Consider the following 17,604-nt stretch of genomic DNA (forward strand, 5'->3'; position numbering starts at 1 on the left):
TCACGGGTGAATGGCTTCTTTCCTTTAATTTGATCAGGTCACGTGGAAGTCCCCCGTGAGTAGAACGAATAACAAATTTATTGTCAAATTTGGTTACTTATGAATAACGTTGTTCATGCAATGAACTATCATCTAGTAGGCTAAATCTCGGCCCAAACTGTTCGAGATGTTCCAAGTTTGGTCAATGCCGTCTCCTGTTTAAATCACCTTTTAGATTTATTTCAGTAAGCACTTCAATCAATGTTTTAAAACCAGTTAGTTGGGACGGAATGCCACCCTATGCACTAAATAAAAGTTTGCAAAAATTAGAGACACACTCTCCCGCCAAAATACATTTAACAAAGATCGGATATACCCCCATTCCTACTGAAATAGGTTCTGCGAAGATCAGATGCAACTCTTCCCACCAAAAAAAGAAGCCAAAATACGATTTGGCATGGGAGTCCCAGAGATGATTATTCATGGTTGAATAATGCATATTCTTGAATCCTAAGTGCCTATTCCCCTTTGTGTAAAACATCTCTCACGAATAATCATTGTTCAACCATGAATAATCATTTCTGCTAACCCCCATGACGCAATGTGGTCCACACCAAAGATACCCTATAAAGTCACAAGATCAACTTGATGTCTCTCTGAAATCGCAAGTAGTTGTAGGTGATGCATATGAAATCATGAAATGGCTCTCCAGAACCCATACTTTATTAGAATGTCTCTATTTCCTGGACTGGTGTTCCCCTTTAAGTATGGAGTTCCCATGATGTAGGAACTTCTTGCTACTCCTTTGACAACGTACGTTACAATATATACATGAATCATGAATATGGTAATTAGCATGAATAGAAACATCATGTTGAGTGCTCAACAGTTTATAATGTGACTCGTGTAATGAATAGAGCGATCACCAAGGTCAAGTTATCTTGAAGGGACGTCGGTTGTCAACTTCGTATTTTATCCTTAAACGACTTCCTTATTATCCGGATATTAGTGTCGTCCACGGACTCTTGTACTTCGTAGTGCGGGGAACCCGTGATTAATGATTTATACCATGGCATCATTCATAGTTAGAAATTCGTTGTATGCGCTTGCGTAGTACATTTTAACAGAACGCAGATGTAATTTACACGATTCTGATAGAAAATGACAAAGTCATTAAGTCAAATTTCTAGGTGTGACGTCACTTGGTCGAGCAGCTGTCAGTCTAGTCTAAGACTTACTGGTGAATCAAAGAAACGTTTTCATATGTGTTATTGTTAGAAAAGTACGGTTTGGATATTTAAACTTTTGTTTTGATGTCCTGATGGCAAATATGCCCGAGTTAGTGTTTGAAATTCGTCACTGCATTGGCTGCGAGCATGCGACATGTCTAAAATTAGCAACATACACTGGCAATCTACAATATATAAATAAAAAAAAAGAGTATGATTTGGTCGTGATGCAAAGTAGTGCAATGCTACTCTGAAAAAAAATTGATTGTGCGTTGCATGTAATATATAACTGAGATATTCTTGAACTTGTAGTGCAGTTTTGTTTACAAATAGACTATGTTTTCGATGCTAATGCCACGAACGTTGCCTACAATAGCGTCATTTACACATATGCATCCTAAAACCCAGGGACTCGTCATCTCCTAAATATGTACATGTATGTACACGTAGTAAGCTTACAGCATTCTCTTTGATAAGTGTCCGTTATTTATCGTCGTACATACAGTCATATTTACAGTTTATACAGCCCTTTGCAGGTTAGTGTTCACTGGCTCTGTTTGATACAGGTACGTAGAAACCAATAAGAAACTGTACATTCTAAACTCTAAGAAAGTGGGACCGCAATGTCTTGTCAAAAGTGGAATAAAACATGTAAACATACTGTAACTAGACATAGACACGTAGGCGCCAATGTTTTGATGTCTGTATTTGATGTCTACATGGTGGCACTTTTAGTTCGTATCATTTTAGACAGAATGTCACAAGAAACTGTGTTCATTCAATTTTGTTATCTTAAAGTTTAGCATATGCAGTTCGTCATTTCTTTCTGCCTGGTCATATCAAACAGAGAGATTGAACAATAACGTGCAATGCGCTGTTAAAGAGAGTCTAAACTTGAAACACCGGGTACTGTATTATCAATATCAATAATGTTTGCACACCTAATTGCTAACGCTATGATGTCATGCGAGTTCACACGCACATGTTCAGAACGATTTCGAGGGATGGGGTGGGGGTGGGGATGGGGGGTGCTTTGAGACTTCCATACAGGTGTATGTGCTCTCGCTGTTGTATTTTATAGTCTCCAAACTGTTCCGACTCATTTTGGACACTTTGTTTTGTGAATATATATATGTATATATATATATATATATATATATATATATATATATATATATATATATATATATATATATATATATATATATATATATATATATATATAATATATATATATATACTCCATGTGGTATGTGGACAGTTGGCCAAAAAATTGACTTTCATACGTAATGTATTTACTTACTAAAATTATAACCCCAATAAAGTGCGGTCGAATATTTCTTTATGGGGCAATCGATTTTAAATACTGATGTTACTTTTGGGTATGATTAATAAAAAAAATGATAATGTAATATTTCATTAGACTTACATTTTATTTCAGACACTGGAACATACGTCGCCTATACGCCAAATGATAATGATTTGATCTCTGTGCCTCGGATACACGGATATTCCTGAATTTATACTGTCGCGGTTTGCCCTTCAGTGTTCGATCAAGAATATTGGTTCTATCTGGAGCTATGTATGTACTCACGGATAAACCTAAATCATCGCCAATGGATGCCGTTCGAAGTGGAAAAACTCAATTTCGCAACTACTAGTGTTAGAGAACAAGTTAGACTATATCTTTTGGAACTTAGCATTTGGAACACTCGGAATACTTGAGTTATTAGAGGAAAGGCCAGGAATGGATTAATTACAAAGAACCAAAGGAACGCATATTTTATTTGGATGCCTTTATCGGTAAGTTTGTTGATGGCGTTGTCTTGGAAATATGTAAATTGTGTTAGGAATGCAGTTTTCACTTTCATAGCAGTGGTACCATGTTTCATTTTAGAGTTAATTCAATTTCGCTGAACAAAACCAAGTGCACTAAAGTATTCCAGCTCTATGTAGCAATCTTTCTTTCCAGTTATCATACCAACTGTAATATCAAATGTTCGCACCGTCCTTCGCAGCGTCGAAAAGGTTATGACAAGCACATAAGGGATAATTGAAGAGCTAAATATATATACGTATTGTCAAATGGGGGGGGGGTCAAATATTTCATTTTTAGGTGCAGCAAACGGACAGATTTGAGGTTTTCATTAATGATATGATCTTATTTCAGACCAAAATGATAATTTTAATAGAATCGCCCTCCCCATCAAAAAAATTGGGGGAGGGTGTTTAGCTCTTCTTATTTGTTCTCCCACTGGTGGTGAAGGAGATTTGCCCTCTTCAATCCCTCCCACTGGGTTTCAACTTGCTAGCCAGCCCACTGTACACCCAATGTTGTGAATGATTTACCCACTCACCATGTACCACCAGGAAAACGTTTGCGCCATCCACTATACCAGCAATTCATTTTGAAGTACACAATTCCATGTTTTCCCCTCCCATTATATCAAAATCAGGACTTCCCTGCCGCAATTCTTGTTTGCTCCTTTCCCACTACCGATCGAAAAGAATTGCCCGTACACTGACAAATTGCGTAAGAATAGTTTTTTTGTTGTTGCAAGAACAGCTTCGTTAACTATACCTGACATTTTGTGCATCCAAGTCAGAAATTGGGTGTGATAATTTTTGCTTTTTTGTTTTGTCTGAAAATTGTCCTGAGAAAGGGCCGATGATTCCTATTGTCTTGGCTTGTCGATTCGTAATAGTAACATCAGGTCTACAGTTATTCATGTGCTATTCTGAAAGGGGTAGGTAATTTGCTATTGTTTGTGCCTGGCAGGGGGTAAGAGATTTTCGCTTGTTAGCCGCACACCTCCAACACCTTCAAAGGTGAATCGACTGTAACAGTCCCGTTATCAGTGTCTGAGAACAGGGCTCATCGTCGGTCCACGACCTTATGTATTATTTATATCTTGATAATAATATCATTTACGCATGCAAATTCGATATTTTACACTGAAGAATGCCATAGAGATAAAGCAGCTGTCTCCACCTCAAAGACAATGCGGTAGTATTATTGAATAAGGACTACATAGTGTCATCTGCCACAACTTCATTACATATTACTACCCTATTGTTTTGATTCATCCATTGTTCTCTGGTTGTTAGAGTGCTAAATCGTTGTTATCTCTATTGTTTGTCTCTGTTTGTTACGAGATAACAAAGTTGTAAAGCATTTGCGTGGAGAGTTCATCAAACTGTTCAACAGGCTTGTTCACATGTAACGTGCCACGTAAGTTACATTTACTCTATTTTCTGGGAATCAACCGTGTGTTGAATGTCCGGAATTCTACCGATCAAAGAACCAAGTATCGAGGTCCCTTTCGTTAGCTGTCTGTGTGAGAGAGAGTGAGGGACTAAAGTCGCCCGATCAACTCTGTGTATATAAAACGGAAGTTACATCACACCTGAAAGTGAGGTTGATGAATTCAACTAACTTCACTTGGAACGATTTTTGAAACTGTTTTGTCAAACTATCGTACAGTCTGAACAGTATTTGTGAGTAAACGTTTTTGTGAAGTTTTACACATAACGCCGTGGTAAAGTAGGGTCTGTCGAATTGCATTTTTTGCATCCGCACCCTAAAATCTTGATCACTATGTCAACTTGTTAATGTACTAATTAAGGATAACATTAACCTCTTAGTAACACGTGTAATTTCTAATTATTGGTCTGTTAACAATTTCCAGTGAATGTATTGTGGTTGATCACAAAAATAGTTCTTCAGTTACAGATAGTACAGGTTTATGTTTTCATATGAATTTTGTTATTCTTTTGTCATAAGTACATGTAGTGGTAAAATGTATAATTGAAATCGACAGGAGACTTTGGAAACATGAGCGGAACATTAACGCTAAAACAACAACAACAACAACAACAACAACAACAACAACAACAACAACAACAACAACAACACGAAAGAAATGAACATGATGTTTCTCTACGAAAATGAAAAGTTTGTATATCTTGGTAACTATAAACAAATACTAGTATGCATCCTAATTTAGGATATCACAAAACAAGAGCAAGCAATAAAGTAAAAAAAAAGTCAAGGTGGAAGAGTTTTCTTAAAAAGTATTTGAAAGTTGTCTTTAAATAAACCTTTTGAAAATAAATCAAAAGTTTCGTTTTTCAGATCGTTCTAAAGTTTTACTTTTTATCAAGGGGCTTTTGAACCATTGCAGTTTTGTCTGACTCGCTCAATTGTATTAGGTTGGGGTGTTTCGAATCCACGTCGAATTTCTATGCTTTGTGAAAATGATCCTTTACCTGTTATTGAATTATAAACTCGCCCTCGGAGTCTTTTACGGTGACTGCATACATAACACAGGTCGGCGATGCGATCTATACGCGTCAAACGGATCTTCACAGGAAATTGTATGCGTCCAACAAAACCACTCACGGTAAACTTCTAAAATGGGGAATGATTTGGAAGCTTTTATGTTTAAGAAATTGAAAGGATCTTGGCGGAGGATCATTATACAAGTGTGTTGATGACAATAGCGTTCAAAGGCAACTTCTAGATGCAAACAACGACACAGTTAGACGAGCAACGTCCTTTCATATCGTCTTCTTTTGTGATGGCTTGAATGAGTTCTGTACCCTATGCTTGTTATTACCTCGCTCGCTATGTTGTCATCTATTTGGCGGCATAATTACGAAAGGTCGTACGTGATCGCCGTAAATGAGTTACATCTTCATGTATTCAATCAAACTTTGAATTGAAATCGTCAGCTTAGTAGCCCTGCTGAGAAAATTACTTTACATTTAAAGAAAGTCATCGTTATTTTTCAGAAAAGCCTTCGGTGAAAATTCTCTGTGAATTTTCATTACATTTGTCCAAGTGATAACACAAATGGATCTTTAAACGCATTTTAGAACCTAACAGTGTCTGAGCTTTCTCTGTCACTTCTAAACTCATCCAGAAATGCGTTCACTATATACGATGAGACTTCTCTACTTTGTTCATTTAAATGACGTCAGTTCTTTATTATTGCAGTATCCGTCCGTCCGTCTGTCTGTCTGTCTGTCTGTCTGTCTGTCTGTCTGTCTGTCTGTCTGTCTGTCTGTCTGTCTGTCTGTCTGTCTGTCTGTCAGTCTGTCTGTCTGTCTGTCTGTCTGTCTGTCTATCTGTCTGTTTTTCGTCTCTTTATTCGTTGGTCAGCCAGTTACTTTGTTCGACTTGTTTGTCTAGACGATGTATTTCCATGTATGTATGTATGTATGTATGTATGTATGTATGTATGTATGTATGTATGTATGTGTGTGTGTGTGTGTGTGTGTGTATGTATGTATGTATGTATGTATGTATGTATGTATGTATGTATGTATGTATGTATGTATGTATGTATGTATGTATGTATGAGTGTGCGTGCGTGCGTGCGTGCGTGCGTGCATGCATGCATGTGTGTGTGTGTGTGTGTGTGTGTGTGTGTGTGTGTGTGTGTGTGTGTGTGTGTGTGTGTGTGTGTGTGTGTGTGTGTGTGTGTTGATAATAATGTAGGATATAGTTAAAAACTCGTCTGGCCTGTATAGTTACGTATATTTACCAAACGTTGTGTTTAATACTGCACCTGAGATTGAGGAAAAACTAGATTTATAAACACGTAGAAATTGTGATATAACTTCTAACTTAATAAGTTTTTATTTCAAAAGTTAAATCAGCATATCCATTTAGCATTATAACAAGCGTTCATCAGTGGTATGCCGTGTCTATACCATATTGATGTATTGTTTTGTCAGTCTACAAGTCGAGAACATGTTCCACATCATGTCGATTTTTTTATTTAAAAAAAAATCTAAAATAACCACATAGAAAATATCTTTTGAATCTGGCACATAATACAGAAATATCGGTAATCCGTAAACAAAACAACTTTTCACACGTGTGAGTGACTATTGTTGTCACAACAAAAGACAAACCGCGGTGTCAGCACACCGTTTGTCCAGTTTTATAGTGTTGTATGGTTTCTATATTCGGCAATGGGGATAATGGATGGATTTATCTTGTTTATGGACAATAAACCGATGTTTAACACAGCTCTACTCCTGCCATCTTTTTCTGAAAAGAGGTCCAGAGAAAGGGGTTCACGCCAAGGACGAAAATTCATTTTTTCGCATTATATGAGTTGTTAAAGTAACGGGGGGAGGGGAGGAGAAGGAGATACACATGCTACTTTGAAAGACTACATTTTCTTAAAGGGGTAAGTGATTTGTTATTTTTCGTGTGAGAAGGGCTAAGGATTTTCTCTTGCAAGCCACATACCCACACCACTTTCCTAGGTATGTTCACCCCTTCCCACACCTCTCTGACCCCCCAATAAACTAATAAAACTTCGATAGCAATTTATCATTCTTCCAAATATAAAATATTGCCATGGTTACCTGCTACCTACCGTATGGTGACGAATGAACCTATTCAGGGTTATGCATGTTTACAAATTTCGCTATTGGGAACAAAAGTGAAGTATTTTTACAACATAATAGTATTTCAAACCTTGATATTTACCCTTCTAGAAAAATCTATGAATGTTTGGTTAGCCACTTTATTCCTGGAGACTAAGGTTTGCATATCATTGAGTCTGATATACCTCATTTACATACACAGTGTGTGGTTATTGAGTCTGGCCTCATTTACATACACAATATGGTTATTGAGTCTGATATATCTCATTTACAGACATTATATGTGGTTATTGAGTCTGATATACCTCATTTACATACACAATATGGTTATTGAGTCTGATATACCTCACTTGCATACACAGTGTGTGGTTATTGCGTCTGGCCTCATTTATATACACAATATGGTTATTGAGTCTGATATACCTCATTTACATACACAATATTGTTATGAGTCTGATATGCCTCATTTACATACAAAATATATGGTTATTGAGTCTGATATACCACATTTACATGCACGATGTGGTTATTGAGTCTGGTATAGGGAAGAATGACATTTGACACGATAACGTATAAGTAAGAAGACTTCTGACGTTATAAACTAAATAAGAATTAACTTTGACATGATAATATATGAGTGAGAATGACCCTTGAAATGAAAAAAATATCTTTAAGGTAAGAATGACCTTTGACATGTTAAAGTATAGGTAAGAATAGCCTTTCACAGAATATTTTATGATTTGATAACGTCTCTTTTGTTTTTTTGCCATTAAACTAAAGCTGCTGTCATGATATTCAAATAAGATATGTTTTAATGAAGGCATTGTCAGAAAGTATTGTCTATGAATCTAACCAACCATTGTGACGTGGAGGCCAGTTAAAATACCATTTTGAAAGACGTTATGCTTTATCAAAGTTTCTGGTTCTCGTCTGACTTTTCAACATTACAAGCAGTAAGTAATGTCCTTAAGGTTGTTTATTTTCTAAGAAAGGTTTGAAAGGTTTAATACGACGTCAAATTATTTATTTATTTATTTATTTATTTATTTCCAAGGATGACCAATGGCACGAATCCCATTTACAGGCTCCGACAATAAAATTGTACAAAACAAACACCACAACATGCACAAACTAAATGCACTCGAAATGAAAGACAGACAAAAAATAAACCATTTGACAGATTTTGATCGTAAATAATTTAATCCATTGTATATATATGGTGGATTGCAGAAGAGAATTAAGTTTGTGAAGAATACACACACACACACACATGCACACATACATACATACATACATACACACATACACGTACACATACATACATACATACATACATACATACATACATACATACATACATACATACATACATACATACATACATACATACATGCATACACACATACATACATACATACATACATACATACATACATACATACATACATACATACATACATACATACATACATCTACATACATACATACATACATACATACATACATACATACATACATATTACATACATACATACATACACATTATCTTTTGAAATTAGGATAATGGCTTTGAAGCTTTCTTACGTTTGTCAATTGTATCATTTCAATTAGTATTGAATAAATCCGTGAGTCTTCCGACCAACGTAAACAACATGACCGGAAGGAGTTACGGTTTACCATTCATTTATAATATCAGGATCTATAATTCAGGCTTGTTTTTCAACAAGACGAGGTGAAGTAAACTATAAAACGTGCAACCTTGCCTATACAATAATGAAATCACAAAGTGTCTACTTAAAGTATAGTACTAGTAGCTTGTGCCTAATCCCTCTGTCGCATCTTACATGTATTGCATCGTGTGATTATCGGTCGCTAAAGATATACAAACGAATAGAAAGTTATTACATTGTATCACACGAGGTTTTTATGTGTAGCTAGCGATGAAAAGGTGAGACTTTCTTTGTGTAACCAAGCTTAGCGACATCTGCCAGCTCAGTGCTTGTGATGAGGTTCTGCTTGTTTCGACAAGAAATACACCTGCTCAGTAAAGGACTCAGATCACTAACAGAAGTCTGAGGTAAAGAGAGTGTACCCACTGCTCTATTTATCTAGTAATATCCAAAAACTGAAAACAACTCCTTTCACCATCACTATATACACAGATAGTATCTTACACAAAATGTAAAATGTTCACTGTTACGTTAGGAAAAAAGGGACCTGCAGATCTGATACACAACATAAAAAGCATAAAAAATGACGAATTTAATGTATATGTCTTTTGACAGGATCCTACCCAAGTTGTCTTGTCAAAATAATTCGTAATCTTTGCTTCCATTGGATACTTAGAAGTTCGCAAGATTTTTCTCAAAACTTTCCCGACAAATCTCCTAAAAACGAATCGATTAGGTTCTTTTAATAGGAACTTATTCAGGTAGGTAGACTCTAACAAGGCGGGATTGTAACGCCAAATGCTACAAGTAGGTGTCGTCAAAAACTAATAAAGAGTTTACGCATGCGTGTCATGATTGAGGGTGTCTTTTTGATAGGTCGAAGTGACGTTTGACCTACACTTTAGCTCGTACTCGGTTGTCGAGCACACACAAAACGATAATATTTACACATGAAAGAGAGATAAATTACATGTTTTGGTGCGTTTATCCAAAAATGTTTATTCTTCAGTTGAAAATGACACCAATTGACTTGTTTGAAAGTGAAAGTTATACCGGTCAAACTTTGAGTGACGGCGACGTCGCGGTGGTGGTAGGGGGGTGGTCGGGGTTTTGTTGGTCTGTCGAATAGTGACGGCGTTTTGTTTGCTTGGGTAGAAATGCTTTCACCGCTCAAACTTTATCCTGTAACAATTGAACAAATGAAACTGTTTGGACAAAAGCGAGGTCTTTGACGTTGACGACATGTAGTGCCATGAGTCCGATAGAATGTTGTCCCAGTCCCCGTAGGCGAGCGCTTCTGTAATAAAACCTAGGTGGCAACTCGTTCTGATGTTAGAAATATTGAACTGTTGCAAAGAAGCGCCTATATACGTCATTCCTTTTTTCATCCCATGGCTTAATGCGCCATGCCATGGAAGGTCTATTGACTTGTTGTCATGGAAACCATATTAAATAGGCATGTTTTGAGTGTCGGATAGACTAGGTGTTGTTAGCACTCAGCGGCGGCCATCAATACCGTTTTCAAATAGATTTCAAACGACGTACAAAGGCAATGAATTGTTGGTGCTCCCCGGTATTGTTAACTAATCAAAGGCCCTCTTGTTGATATCTTTATTCTATTTTAACAATTGCTACATTTACTTACTTCGACTAACACCATTAACCCAGTGAAAACCTATTCAAATGCCAGCTAAGATTTCTATAGAAACGCATAGGGTTGTGTTTTGCGCACTTCAATTCACCTATCAGTGAGGGAAATTCACTTGAAGAAAAAAGACAAGTGAGAAAAGAGTGTGCAAATACAGGATTGAATGCCTTCGCTATTTGGTAGCGGGGTCTTTGTCATTTGCTCGGCCTGTTCGACTATTCATCTCTGAATAGGTATTTTTGTTATAATACTAACGTACAAAAGCCAGTAGTTCTCATTGTATAGACTACCATCTGGTGACCGAACAATACTACTAAATTATCCCGCTGTCTCAGTCCTTACAATAAAGATCCCATTTTGCTTATTGGTCGTTTCTCTTTCTGTCGTGGTGTAAGATTGCAACGACCGTCGCCTGTATTAACCATTATGCGTGTAACTCTGTGCTGTTGTGACGTTCATTTCACGACAGTCTGTCGTCGGCGGGTTTGTTTTCCCGCTTCGGAAGGGACTAGCAGGATTTAGTGTGGCGTTCCAGAGTCACTTTTAATCTGTGTGTGTAGTGCACTGACCTAATGTTGTTGTGTGTTTCGTCTGACTCGGAATATAGCGGAACGTCGGACCGTGCGCTGTCAAGTTAAGTTGCGTGTGCGAGAGAGCGGGAGATTACACGCCGTAGTGAGCTGACGACATCTCCTATCTGACGTAGCCGGAACTTGACGAAATGAGCAGTAAGTAGGCGTTATTTTCATTGCTGTGATTTTAAGTGCAGGTCTACTTGTGAGGTGGGAATTTAGGGTGCGTACTGTCAGGTGTATTAGGGTAGAGGTGGGAAGGCCATTCCGTGTCACGCTCATCAGTCAGTCGAGTGCCACTGCGGAACTCCCAAAGGATGACGTAGTTATGCTATAGGTGTTCCCAGAAACGTCTCCCCAACATCCTGAAGTTGCTGAACCTCCTCGTTGCGAAATTTTCGGGGTGATGACAGTTTCGATTTTGAAGGTTTAAAAATATGTTTATTTAGAAAGAAGGCGTTACCCTCTAAGGACGTGTAGCTCTTACGATAGATATACATGACAGATGGTAAGGGTATCCCTATATCTAGGCCTCTCTCTGAATTCTCGACGTAGACCGGTCACCACCTAATTTTTTGACAAGGGGCTAGCTCAACTCTCCGTCACAAAATACGCATTTTTTTCGATGTCAACTGGCTTTTTTTTCTTCAAAAAGTAACGTCTGTCTGCATCGACTTGTTCGACATATGACATTTCTCACTGTAACCTACATTCCCTACGTCTGTGGATGGCCTAATATACCAAAAACATATTTAGCGACGAGAAATTTAGAAATGTACGACTCATAGACCGATAACGAAAAGAAAGAATACCTCGTTTAAACTGTTGCCAACATGGCTGCCGTATTTTCTCGTTTTTTACATCGCTTTTTTTCTATTTTCAATGGTCGATGGATAGCCTGCCTATATGTATTGTCATGCTGAATGAAACCCTTTCATATTATTACCTATAGTCAATTTGGAGTGGCAATCTGCTGCAAAAAACGTCATTTTCCTGTCAAAAAATGCTTCCATTTTGGACCCATTTAGGATATTTTGAAGGATCAATGTCATCGCACACGACTAATACAAATATTACAAAAAATCGCATCCGCTATCGATCAGATTTTAGACAAGAGACCAGTTAAAAACATGAACACGCTATTGATATGCAAATGAATTAGTGACGTCATCTCTTATGTCGATCGACATTGAGTTCTTTTATTTCCTTGATGTATCAAGACTTTGTTCAACGGCCACTAGATGGCGATATGACCATGATTTCATAAGAGTTAGAAAAAAAAACATTACTAGAAAAATACATCATTAAAGGGATACAATAGATACATCTTCTTGGGGCCTCTATTTTTTGAAAAAACTACTTGTATCATTCTCCATGGTGAGAAATATTTTTTTTTTTTGGATTCTGACATAATTCTCGTTCATTTTTTTAAAAAAAAACGTCTAAATAACTATGACTTTTTTCAGCCCAAAACAATTACGTCATCATGCCACATTTTAATTACCATTGCACTTCTAACTGAATCAGTCAGACGAAGTAGCATATGTTTATCCATGCTACTAACTTGATGACGTATGTTTTTTTTGTGTTCAAAACAATTACATCATCATGGATCCTTATACTCAGTGATCATTGAGAGTAATACTTAGTTGCTTAAAGTCACCAAACATGATTTTAGAAAATTTTAGAAAATTTTTGGAAAATAAGATAAACAAAGAAAAACTAAAAGTTGCAGAATTTGTCATCCACTTATGTTTAAATTCAAAAATAAATGAAATAGTGACTCTTATTAATCACTTTTATTATTAATAAAAATGTACTTATTAAACCATATTTAATCATAACTAGTAACCGGCGATCTTATTAATTAAAATAATGATTCCATGATATAATATTTGGGCATACCTAGGAATTGTTATCGGCATTAGGATCGGAGAGTAACGAAATTATTATCACTGAGCAAAAATATTTTGAGAAGATGATTTTATTTTCTCTTTGATGGAAATTAAATGATAAATGTTATGTTTTCTTGTAGAACATATTTGGAAAGGGGTAGGAGAACTCGATGGGACGAGGGGTTTAGACCCCTTTAATATGATATAATTACATAAATTATATTAGATTTTTTTTCAAAAATTGGCAATTCTGTTAAGATAACAATTTAAAAACAATGAGAAACAGATATCTCTACATATTTGGTGGCGAATGTGAACTTCCACGGCGTTTAACACCCGAGAAGTTAGTATATCTGAGAAGTTCAGAGAGAATTTACGTAGATATTTTTGGCGGGAAAATTCTTGATAAAACCATGGACAGGTCCCTTCCACTGTCTATGCAACGACTGGGGCACTACTTTAACACTGTCAGGAGGAGTCGTTGTGTCATTAAACCGTAGCAGGTCTTTATCATGTAGAGGTGTTCGTTGTCAAAGGTTAAGACTGTCAACTGCACTTTGTGAAATGGCGATGGAATCGTAACTTTTTTATTAGTGTATTGATTCAGCTTCTTTTTCCAATGAAACATTATCAGGTGAATGGGAACCAAAGTTTCGAACCTGTCGGCTTTTGTCGTGGAGTGAAAAAGTTCAGTATCGATTCCACAAGCACCGATAGAAGACGGACATGACCCAATTTGATATATAGTCACAGTGTGTGCTTCCAGCCAGTCAAAAAGACACACTGGTTGTTAATTCAAGGCACGATTCTAACCTAAGTTCACTTCACCGGAGGAATGTGACAGTAACTCATTGCCCGAGGTCGTTGCATACCCTGATTGTACCACCCAGAAAGTTGTTTACATAGTACAGTGAGACGATGACTTTTAGAGAATATAGGTCGGTAGAGGGCGTGCTTCAACGGACTAAAACACCTGTTGATTTACGCGACACACGACTCGGAAGTAAATCAAAGAATCAGCGCCAAAGTACTTAGTGGAGTTTGGAATTTAAACGATGCATGTTCCAAGTTTTGTCGTAAATTTGAAACGATGGTGATTTTTTATTTAATGGAGCATGTTTTTTCGTCGTTCAAAATGACGGCTTAGTGATTTGTCGCCGTTGCTGCTCTCCTCAAGGATTACTCGGTTGAATTAACTGTAAGCTTAAACAAGCTTTTAAGACAAAACTTAACCCCAAAATAAAAAAATAAACCAACCAAAAAACAGCAACAACAAACAAACAAACAAACAAACCAGTACACAAACCAGTATCAAAACAAAACTGAACCAAAAAACGCGAACGATGGTTGGGTTGATGACAAGTATTTTTGTTGTCCTCAATTCGTGTACTTCATATGTCACTCAGAAGCTGTAGGCATTGAACGCATGCGTACAGAACTACAAATAATACCATAACCACATGTTTGTCATTTAGAGTCGTGTAAAAAATATATTGACAAACGAATGTACTATATGTACAACGAAAATTAATAGCTTTGAAAAATGGAAAATGGGGTGAAGGGCAGCTTAGGAGATTATTATGGATGATGAGAACAGTGTATGGAGATATCCGTACTTTGACTGGAGTCTATAGCAAAATTGATACATTGTGATACATTGTAATACACTGTGACACAAAATACAGTGAGACACAATATATATTTTCGTTTGACTGGCGTCTGTAACAAAAATTGATACATTGTGATACACTGTTACACAAAATACAGTGAGACAATATGTTTTCGTTTGATGGAGTCTATAACAAAAATTGATACATTGTGATACATTGTAATACACTGTGACACAAAATACAGTGAGACACAATATATATTTTCGTTTGACTGGAGTCTGTAACAAAAATTGATACATTGTGATACACTTACACAAAATACAGTGAGACAATATGTTTTCGTTTGATGGAGTCTATAACAAAAATTGATAAATTGTGATACATTGTAATACACTGTGACACAAAATACAGTGAGACACAATATATATTTTCGTTTGACTGGCGTCTGTATCAAAAATTGATACATTGTGATACACTTACACAAAATACAGTGAGACAATATGTTTTCGTTTGATGGAGTCTATAACAAAAATTGATAAATTGTGATACATTGTAATACACTGTGACACAAAATACAGTGAGACACAATATATGTTTTCGTTTGACTGGAGTCTGTAACAAAAATTGATACATTGTGATACACTGTAATACACTATGACACAAAATACAGTGAGACACAATATGTGTTTTCGTTTGCGGATTTACAACCAATTTCACCTAACCATACCGATACCTTGTATATAAATTTTATGTTCATTGGTAAATAAAGACAAAACTTAAGTATTACATAATGCCAAACAAAAAAAAATATGTAGTTCCAAAACAAAACACTTTTATGTATTCGAGAAAAAAATATAATCGCGAAAATTGTGAAGTCTCATGAGAAATAGTGGATGCATAAACTGACATCAACTTTAAAAGACAATGTAAAACTGTTCTCCCAATCTGTAATGGCTGTACATCTGATGAGAAGAAACCAATAACACAGAGACCATATGGAAAACAAGGGAAAACCTGAACTAGACACTCATATATGAAAAAAAAGTATGAAAAATATATAATAAAAAATATACCTACCTCATCTATTCTAAAATAGATCGTAATCGGAACCACACAATTTTTTTGTTAGGTCTTATCTAACAACATTGTAAAAACCAAAACTACACTTGTCATACAATTTTTTCGGTGAGGTTAGGTGAAATTGAGTATAAAACTCAACACACTTTAGGAATATTTTGGTTAAAGTCACGTCTGTATCTATAATACACCGTTATACCAGTTGTCATTTCCTTTTTGGTGGTCGGTCGATGTTCATTGTAGCGGTCAGTAACTTTACTCAACTCTTTAACGATGGTGATATGTAATTTTTACAACGACGTAATATCTACACCAAGTTTTACTAAGTTTATTCGTTGAGTGAGTGATTGATTGAGTGAGTGAGTGAGTGAGTGAGTGAGTGAGTGAGTGAGTGAGTGAGTGAGTGAGTGAGTGAGTGAGTGAGTGGGTGATGAGTGGGTGGGTGGGTGAGGAGTGAGTGAATAAGTGAGTGAGTGAATGAGTGAGTGGGTGGGTGGGTGAGTGAGTGAGTGAGTGAGTGAGTGAGTGAGTGATTAAATGATTGATTGATTGATTGATTGATTGATTGATTGATTGATTGATTGATTGATTGATTGATTGATTGACTGTCTGACTAACTTGCTGATTGATTGATCTTCTCATATGAACCTAATATAACAAACCTCAGAAATAGTCACCGTTTTTTTACTTTCTGAAGATGACTGAACATAATATTAATATCTTTAATTCTCAATCAATGACAATGTTTTCACATATGCATATTTCCTTAAGTTAGTGACGTCATATTGCTTACAATGATGGCTACTCGTTGGAGAATAGAGGCAATGGTTAAATTTCATTAAAAAATTATTATGACGATTCCTGTCAATGTGTCACAATAGCCAGATATTTCTGTGAGGGCGTTCTGACACTTGTTTCACTTTCGTTTGGTGTTTCGGCGGGATCTATCAGTTTAGGAGGAATATTATACAATTTCAATTCGTTTTGCGAAGAATGTTTTGTTCACTCACATCATAACCAAGAAAGTGACTATTAATGATTTGAAATGGGTTTGCTCAGAAATATCAAAAAAAAATGAATCAACAGAAGACAGTGCTAGTTGATTAGTCAGGACGGTTGAAATGTTACCGACCAGTTACGTGTAAATAGCCTCGTATCTAGTCGTTCTGGGATTTTGATTATCGTTTCCCGCCACAAATTTCCACACGACTATAGACTAGGCTGTAATGAAGTTGAATAATCGCAGTAGATTCTGAAAAATGTTCTATAATAACAAATAATTTGATTTCACACGACCCCCCCCCCTTCCCTTTATATAGTGCAAAACAAATAATTTGACTAAGAATTCAAATTTTGTGAACTTGATTGTTGTATCTCATCTTTATTTTGGTTTTGATAAAATGGCGTCAATATGATATTTAGATGGTTTGTCCGCTATTAAGACTCATGAAGTATCGTCAAAACCCGTTGTATCTCATCGTTATTTAGATTTTGATAAAATGGCGTCAATATGAGATTT

General features: G+C 36.3%; 1 protein-coding gene across 3 annotated transcripts in view; it reads left to right on the forward strand.

Moving 5' to 3' along the window:
- Positions 1-2,924: 2,924 nt before the first annotated feature.
- Positions 2,925-17,604, forward strand: part of LOC144441955 (transcription factor Sox-3-like) — a 121,960-nt gene continuing 107,280 nt past the window's right edge. For 2 of the 3 annotated variants that reach the window (XR_013481594.1, XR_013481597.1), the window contains exon 1: positions 11,353-11,659. The gene's annotated coding sequence lies outside the window, so the exon portion shown is untranslated. Of the gene's footprint in view, positions 3,012-11,352; positions 11,660-17,604 lie in introns of those variants that run through there. The other variant, XR_013481595.1, reaches the window with a different exon arrangement.

Source organism: Glandiceps talaboti, chromosome 11 (genome assembly GCF_964340395.1).
Source record: "Glandiceps talaboti chromosome 11, keGlaTala1.1, whole genome shotgun sequence".
NCBI classification, from domain to species: domain Eukaryota; kingdom Metazoa; phylum Hemichordata; class Enteropneusta; family Spengelidae; genus Glandiceps; species Glandiceps talaboti.